Source organism: Mus caroli, chromosome 11 (genome assembly GCF_900094665.2).
Source record: "Mus caroli chromosome 11, CAROLI_EIJ_v1.1, whole genome shotgun sequence".
Classification (NCBI taxonomy): domain Eukaryota; kingdom Metazoa; phylum Chordata; class Mammalia; order Rodentia; family Muridae; genus Mus; species Mus caroli.
Window position 1 is genome coordinate 22,773,544 of NC_034580.1, and position 7,443 is coordinate 22,780,986.

Genomic DNA, 7,443 nt, shown 5'->3' on the forward strand with positions numbered 1-7,443 from the left:
GGCCCCGGCATAGTCTCACAAGAGAGAGCTATATCTGGGTCCTTTCAGCAAAATCTTGCTAGTGTGTGCAATGATGTCAGCGTTTGGAAGCTGATTATGGGATGGATCCCCAGATATGGCAGTCTCTATATGGTCCATCCTTTCGTCACAGCTCCAAGGATTTCTTCCTGATTCAAATTATCAGTTCTATTTCTTCACATTTAATTCAATGACTTGTAACACCCAGGTAAAAACGAAAGGAGTTACAATGTCATAGAAAGCCTTAACTATGTCATTATCTGCAATATTTTGGATGATATAACAAATGTCAGTGAAAAGCTGGGCATGGTGGTGGCACACTCCTTTAATCCCACCTCTTGGGTGGCAGAGGCAGGCAGATTTCTGAGTTCAAGGACAGCCAGGGCTATAAAGAGAAACCCTGTTTTGAAAAAAAAAAAAAAAAAAAAAAAAAAAAAAAAGAAAAAGAAAAAGAAACAAATGTCTGTGAAACAAAATGTCCATAGATAACAGTGGAGTACCAAATCATATGAACCTCTGAAGATGATGGTGGAACTTAATACAGGTAATTGCAAAAGGAGTCAAAATATATAATTCATAAATTTTCAGCTGAATGAGGCAAGTGAACTTCCTGGCTTACCTAATTCATATTCAAGCTTGGTTGATAGTCTTGTTTAGAAAAACAAAATAAAAAATATGCAAAATAGATATAGAAACAAAGAGCAAAATGTACCCATAAAAATAAAGCTATTATTATATATGCCAATCAAAAACACTTGCCAAAATGATGATATGAGATATATTTTATGAAAATAGGGTTTGAATTATTATAAATGCAAACACATTCACCTAGAGTCACTGTGTCTGTCCCTCAAGCATCAGGTTGCCCTTGATGTGGCCATTGTGTATGGCTTTCTCTGTCACTGTGTTAATGGTTCCATGGTGTTTGAGAAGTAGGCTGTGGTTTACTCAGAGTGACTCTGAATCATTCTTCATTGTTTCAAACTTTCTCATTTGTTCCTCTTTTTGTTCTTGGGCCTAAGTGTATCCAAATGTTCTATGTGTAACAAAGAGCTGTTTTCTGATATTCTATGGTAAAATTCATATGGATTATGTACTGACTATTTTTGTGTCAACTTGACACAGCTGGAGTTATCACAGAGAAAGGAGCTTCAGTTGAGAAAATGCCTCCATGAGATCCAACTGTAAGGCATTTTCTCAATTAGTGATCAAGGGGGAAAGGCCCCTTGTGGGTGGGAGCATCCCTGGGCTGGTAGTCTTGNGTTCTATAAGAGAGNAGGCTGAGCAAGCCAGNGGAGGCAAGCCAGTNAAGAACATCCCTCCATGGCNTCTGCATCAGCTCCTGCTNNCTGACCTGNTTGAGTTCCAGTCCTGACTTCCTTNGGTGATGAACAGCAGNATGGAAGTGTAAGCCNAATAAACCCTTTCCTCCCCAACTTGCTTCTTGGTCATGATGTTTGTGCAGGAATAGAAACCCTGACTAAAACAGATTATATTGAGGAGGCTATATGAAGAAGAAGCCACAGGCAAATTAGGTGACTGCCTTTCTCCCCTGGATCCACTGTCAAGTCTGTTTGTTTGTCATCCATGCTTTCTTTATAAGAAGAAAAAGAATAAAAGAAAAATAGAGGGAAATCTTTCATTAGTCCCATGATGAATTAATTTGCTTATTCTCATGATATTTTATCCTAATTTACTATAGAAAGGATGATATTCTCAACAAATATATCTATTCTTAATGATTTCTTAAGATCTGAACATTTTTCTATTGAGTTATTTATACTCATTCTATATTTCTTTGTGTTTAACATTTAACTTGTTTAACATTTCTTTGTTTTTAACACTTTATGTATTCTGCCTCTTGTAAGACTCCTTATTGTGTTTCTAAGCACATGCCTAGCTGTTCTTTCCTGTATGTCCAATATCTGTTTCCTCCCTATTATTTCACTAGTATTTTCATTTCTACTAGGATGATGACAATATCAATTGACTAAGGATAATAGAAGTTACTGAAAACCCACATTAGGGTTTGCAAAAGACCTCAAAATTTTACTTGTCAGATTACAAGTTATGTGTGCATAAATAAAGGGCTGTGAGGAAACATACCGAGATGGTAACCATGGCTACTGGCGATTAATATAGTCATTAATAGTTTGTATTTTATTTATTATTTTTTGTACTTTCTATATAATTTTAATAGAAGAGGATAAAGTCCTATGAATGTATGATCAATATTTTGTAATAGGGATATACATACATAGTGTTCCATCATAAATTGAATAATAGTTTGATATTTACTTACAGTAAATGTATATTATCTTAAAAATTCTGAATTATGCTCACTTAGAAATCCATATGTGTTTGTTCTTTTGAAATACGAAATTCTTCAATAAACATAAGGAATAATGAAATCAAGCTCAAAAACACATTTTCATGCTCAAAATGCAACACAAATAGCAAAGTAAATTCCAAGGTAATTTTCACATTCTCAACTGAATATATTATTTTCTTGATCTTTCTGTTATGAAATCTTCCTGTTGCTGAATATCTTACGGAATTATGCTAAGCTTCAGCTGCTCAGCTCTGGTGGCATAATGCTTGCAATCCCTTTCTAAGCCAAACCACCTCTATTATGCTGTTCACTGCACATTAGGTACCATTAAATATCTATTTCATTTATCACAAATTTCAACATGTCTGCTGCAAATTGAAGACCTGGTTTAAAATTGCTCAATATGAGGCTGTCACTTAGTATTTGGACTGAGGAAAAGGCAATGAGCTCACACATAAGGACCTCAACAAACAATTTTCCTCTGTGGCTAAGAAAACAGAAATTGGCTGTCATGTTGTGAATTTTAATGAAGAAAAAAGAAATTATGTGGACTTTGCTTCAGAAAAAGTATTTATGGACTAGAGATTCCATTCCTAATTTTTTTACATGCTGCCATTTGTCAGTTTTCTGAATCAATTTTAAAAGAATTTTGTAAGGGCCAGAAGTGCTGAATAAATCTTGTCTGAAACTCCAGTTTAACTTCATGTATAGTGCATCTGTGGGAGGTAGAGGCACCATGCTTAAATTTTATGTTTGTTGTGTGATTTCATAACAATAACTAGAAATGGACAAAACTGTTAATCCAAATTTTCCATAGGTATTTCAGCTGTCAGATTAACAAGATATGCACAAATGAAATGTAATTGTTCATTTTTCTTGTTTATCCTCTAATTATTTCCAGTTCTCCAACCACACTATCTAAAGGGAAAAAAGAGAAATATTTGTTCCTTAATTTTATATATTAAACCTTACTATCCTATAGTCTATTGAGAAATTTTCCTCACCAACTTCATTTAATCAAATGCCATCTTTGAGAACTTCCAAGCCCATTGCTTCTAAGGTGCCTACCCCTTCTTTCTGTGATGCTCTGAAATGCCTTTTCCCTCCCTCTTTACCCCCTTCCCTCTGTCCCTTTTTACCTTCCTATTTTATATCAGTGACAAATTATGGATTCAATATTTCTCACATTCTACTTTAAAACTGTTTCTTTATCTAGAGGTTAACTAATTCAGGAGCACAAGCCTCCAAATTTTCTCCATTGTTGAATTAGTCAATGCAACTAGATTTAGTAGTCTCATAAATCCATCAATACTTGGTATATAACTGTGTAATCTGTGAAATCTTGTGGATACAAATGGAATTACTAATTTTCAATAAATCTGAAGAAGTAGGTAATAGTGTAATGGGACCCAGCTCTAATCATCTTAGCTATAATAATTGTAAACTTAGGAAAATCTCGCTCTCTCGCTCTCTCTCTCTTTTTTTTTTTTTTCCTTTGGGTTTGGTTTGGTTTTTCTTTTTTTTTTTCTTTCTCTTTTATTAGATATTTTCTTTATATACATTTCAAATTTCAAATGCTACCCTGAAAGTTCCCTATACTCTCACCCCCACCCCTCCAACCCCCTCCCCGCCCCATTGCTCCCCTACCCACCCACTCCTGCTTCTTGGCCCTGGCAGTCTCCTGTACTGAGGCATATAAAGTTTGCAATACCAAGGGGCCTCTCTTCCCAGTGATGGCCGACTAAGCCATCTTTTGGTTTGGTTTTCAAGACAGGGTTTCTCTGTGTAGCTCTTGCTGTCCTGGAACTCACTCTGTAGACAAGACTGGCCTTGAACTCAGAAATCCACCTGCCTCTGCCTCCCAAATGCTAGGATCATAGGCATGCACCACCACTACCCAGCTTAGGAGAATCTCTTAAGCTCATAAAATTTACTGACTAGGGTAGAAATTTAACCCTCAGAGTGTTTCAAAACTTTCTTTTTGTGAACTGTTTTAAAGTATATGTTCTGCAAAAATTTAATGTATATAAGAAATTCAAATATAAAAAGAAAAAATTAATTAAGTGAATTCATGTTAGTATTCCCTTTATGAGGAAAATAACAATTAGATTACATTCATAGTTATTTCAAATATGCAACATCATGTATGTTGACAACTTACAATTTACAAATTTACAAAAACAAATTTTATTTTTATCATGAGCATTTTACAACATAAATGTGTCCTTTGAATATTATGAATACCTTTGAAATATATGTGAAGTTCTTATGCTCTTAAAATAGTTATCTAACTATTCTGTTAAATGTTTCAGTGATTTTAGTAATTGCAATAGATTTTCTTACTTTGCTTTAAAAAGAGGCAATACACTATAAGATGGATATTTTTATACCTTTCGTGAAAGCATACTGATTTATGTAAAGCAAAAATTATGATATTGATCATTCATCCATGCAATAAGATAAAGTAAAATTAGTTCTTTGATATTTTCTTGATAATAAACTTTGTAGTAGTTTAAATAACATCTAGAAGAGTATGACTATTGCTATCTTTTTAAATTTTTTTCTATTTTATTTTTCATTTTTTATTGGTTATTTTATTTATTGACTTTTCAAATGCTATCTCCCTTCCCAGTTTCCACTCCACAAAGCCCCTATCCTATCCTCCTCCCCCTGCCTCTATGAAGGTGCTCCCCCACCTGTCCACCCACTTCTGAATCAGTGCCCTAGCATGCCCCTACCCTGGTTATAGAGCCTTCACAGGACAGAGGAGGTCCCCTCCCAGTGATGCCCTATAAGGCAATCCTCTGCTACATATTCATTCAGCTGGAGCCATGGGTCCTTCTGTGTACTCATTGGTCTGTGGCCGTACCACCCTGAACGTGCCCGATCTCGTCTGATCTCGGAAGCTCAGCAGTGTCAGTACTTGGATGGGAGACTATAACTACCTTTTAAATAAAATTAAATTGGTTAAAATGAAATTATTGAGAGTAATTACTCTTAAATTAAAAAAAAAAAACTTCCCTCTCATCTCCTCTTCCCCCGTTATACCTGCCCTCCACCCTTGCAACCTCCGCACCAACAAAGAAAAAAAACCCAGTTCTCATGGAACTTGTATTGTGTCACATTGTGTCCTATAGTAAACCCTTTTGTCCACATATTTTTGTTTGCAAATGTTTATTGCAGTGACTTATTGGTCTGGTAAGAGGCCAGCCTCTAGCTGCTGCTACTTTATCAATACTGGAATCTCACTGGGACTCCTCTTGGATATGCTGTTGTCCTGTGCAGTGGAGATACTGTAGTTTTGGATCTGTAGGACTGAACAGGACTCTTTATGGACGTCAACAGTTTACTGATGGGGTAGATGTTAGGGTGGGTTAATTCAAAGCCCTAGATCTGGACCTGAGAGGTATCTGACCTGTTCAACCTGCTGGCTCTCCCTCTTTCATGCCCTCTGGGGATGGCTCACCAGCCACCCCTGTTACCAGGGACACTTCTACTCTGCTGCCCAGGAGAGAAGATGGGCCTTCTCTCCCAAGTGCTGCAAGCAATTGAGGAGCAGGGACAGCTCTCCTGCTCTCATGACCTCAGGGCTAGCTCTCATATCTACCATTGGGGGTGGGGGTAGGGGAGTTGTAGGGGACCGGACTCATCTCTTCTTCACCCATATCACCTCACAGCAGATATTTTTCAGGGCAAGTTCTTCCAAGCTCACACGCTCAGGGCCAGGTTACTCATGCCTCTACCAACAAGGTCAATTCTACCCTGCTACTGCAGCAAGTGAGGGGCAGGGCCAGCTTCATGCTTTCATGACAACAGGACCAGATATTCTGCCTGTTTCAGGTGATGAGGAGTGAGGGGAAAGGAGAGCATTTCTGCCTTGTCCATGCTACTGGATGAGAAATGAGTGGTAGACTCAGGTCTCCCATGCTCTCATATCCTGGAAAAGGAGCAGCTCACCTGAAAGGCCTAAAACGTGCAGGCAGTTATCCTGAGTACTGCAGCATGCTAAGATGGTGTCAGCTCTTCTGCTTTCATGCCTCCAGGGCCAGATTTCCTACAATGCGCATGTAAGGGGGAGGGCCACTTCTGCACAGCCCTCAGATATCAATAAGTCCCAGACAGATGCTCAGACGAGGAACGAGATCAGGGATATCATCCTGGCCTTTGGTGGTTAAAGACCCTGCTGCTGCATGGTCATGGACCCAGAAATTCCCCTGGTGGCAGCACAGTCTAGGAACCCACCATGGTCCCAGGTGGCATCACTACTCACATCAGGATGTTCATCACTGCCATCAAGTCTCCAGTTCTGCCTCTCTTCAGTGTGTCTACTTCTTTCTGTTTCTTTCTCTTCCATTTCTCCACCACATACTTGTTTTTTGGTGTGACTTAGGGCCACTGAGTGTCTGGGGTCATCTCAGAAGGGCTATGACCTGTGTGTGTATTATGGTGCCCAACAGGGTCCTTTCAGGCCTGGTTCGTCTCCCCACCCCAGGTCTGCATGCTGCCCTACTGATGGCCATCTCAGGGTATCTCCCTGCCCAATCCCCATGACACTCAGTCTGGTGGTCACCTTGGGCTCACTTCTTACCTGGTCTGCCTGGATGTTCCCATGTAAGGGTCATCTGTCTTGTACTCACTCCCTCCTGAGTCCTTAGTCCCAGGCAAGGTCCTTCTAGTCTCTGGTTTGCTCCCTGTCCTTGGAGCTCATCAGGGCCTGTGTGGCACAGGATTGGTCATCATCTCAGGCTCACTTTCTTCTGAAAATATTAGGCTCCTGATCATTCATTCATATGTTCATAGGTCAGAACACCAAACATAGACATAGCCTTGCTCCTCTCTGCCACCTACTAACTCACATGTCATTTGCAATGCTTCTAGGAACAGGTTTTTTGTTTTTGTTTTTATTAGATATTTTATTTACATTTCAAATGCTATCCCCTTTCCTAGTTTCCCCTCCCAAAATCCCCTATCCACTCCCCAACCCCCACTCACCAACCCACACACTCTTATTCCTGGTCCTGGCCTTCCCCTATACTAGGGCATAGAACCTTCATAGGACCCAGGGCCTCTCCTCCCATTGATGACCGACAGGC

At 39.1% G+C, this 7,443-nt stretch overlaps 1 pseudogene; it reads right to left on the reverse strand.

Moving 5' to 3' along the window:
• Nucleotides 1-7,112: 7,112 nt before the first annotated feature.
• On the reverse strand, nucleotides 7,113-7,235 carry LOC115032700 (annotated as a pseudogene).
• Nucleotides 7,236-7,443: the final 208 nt, after the last annotated feature.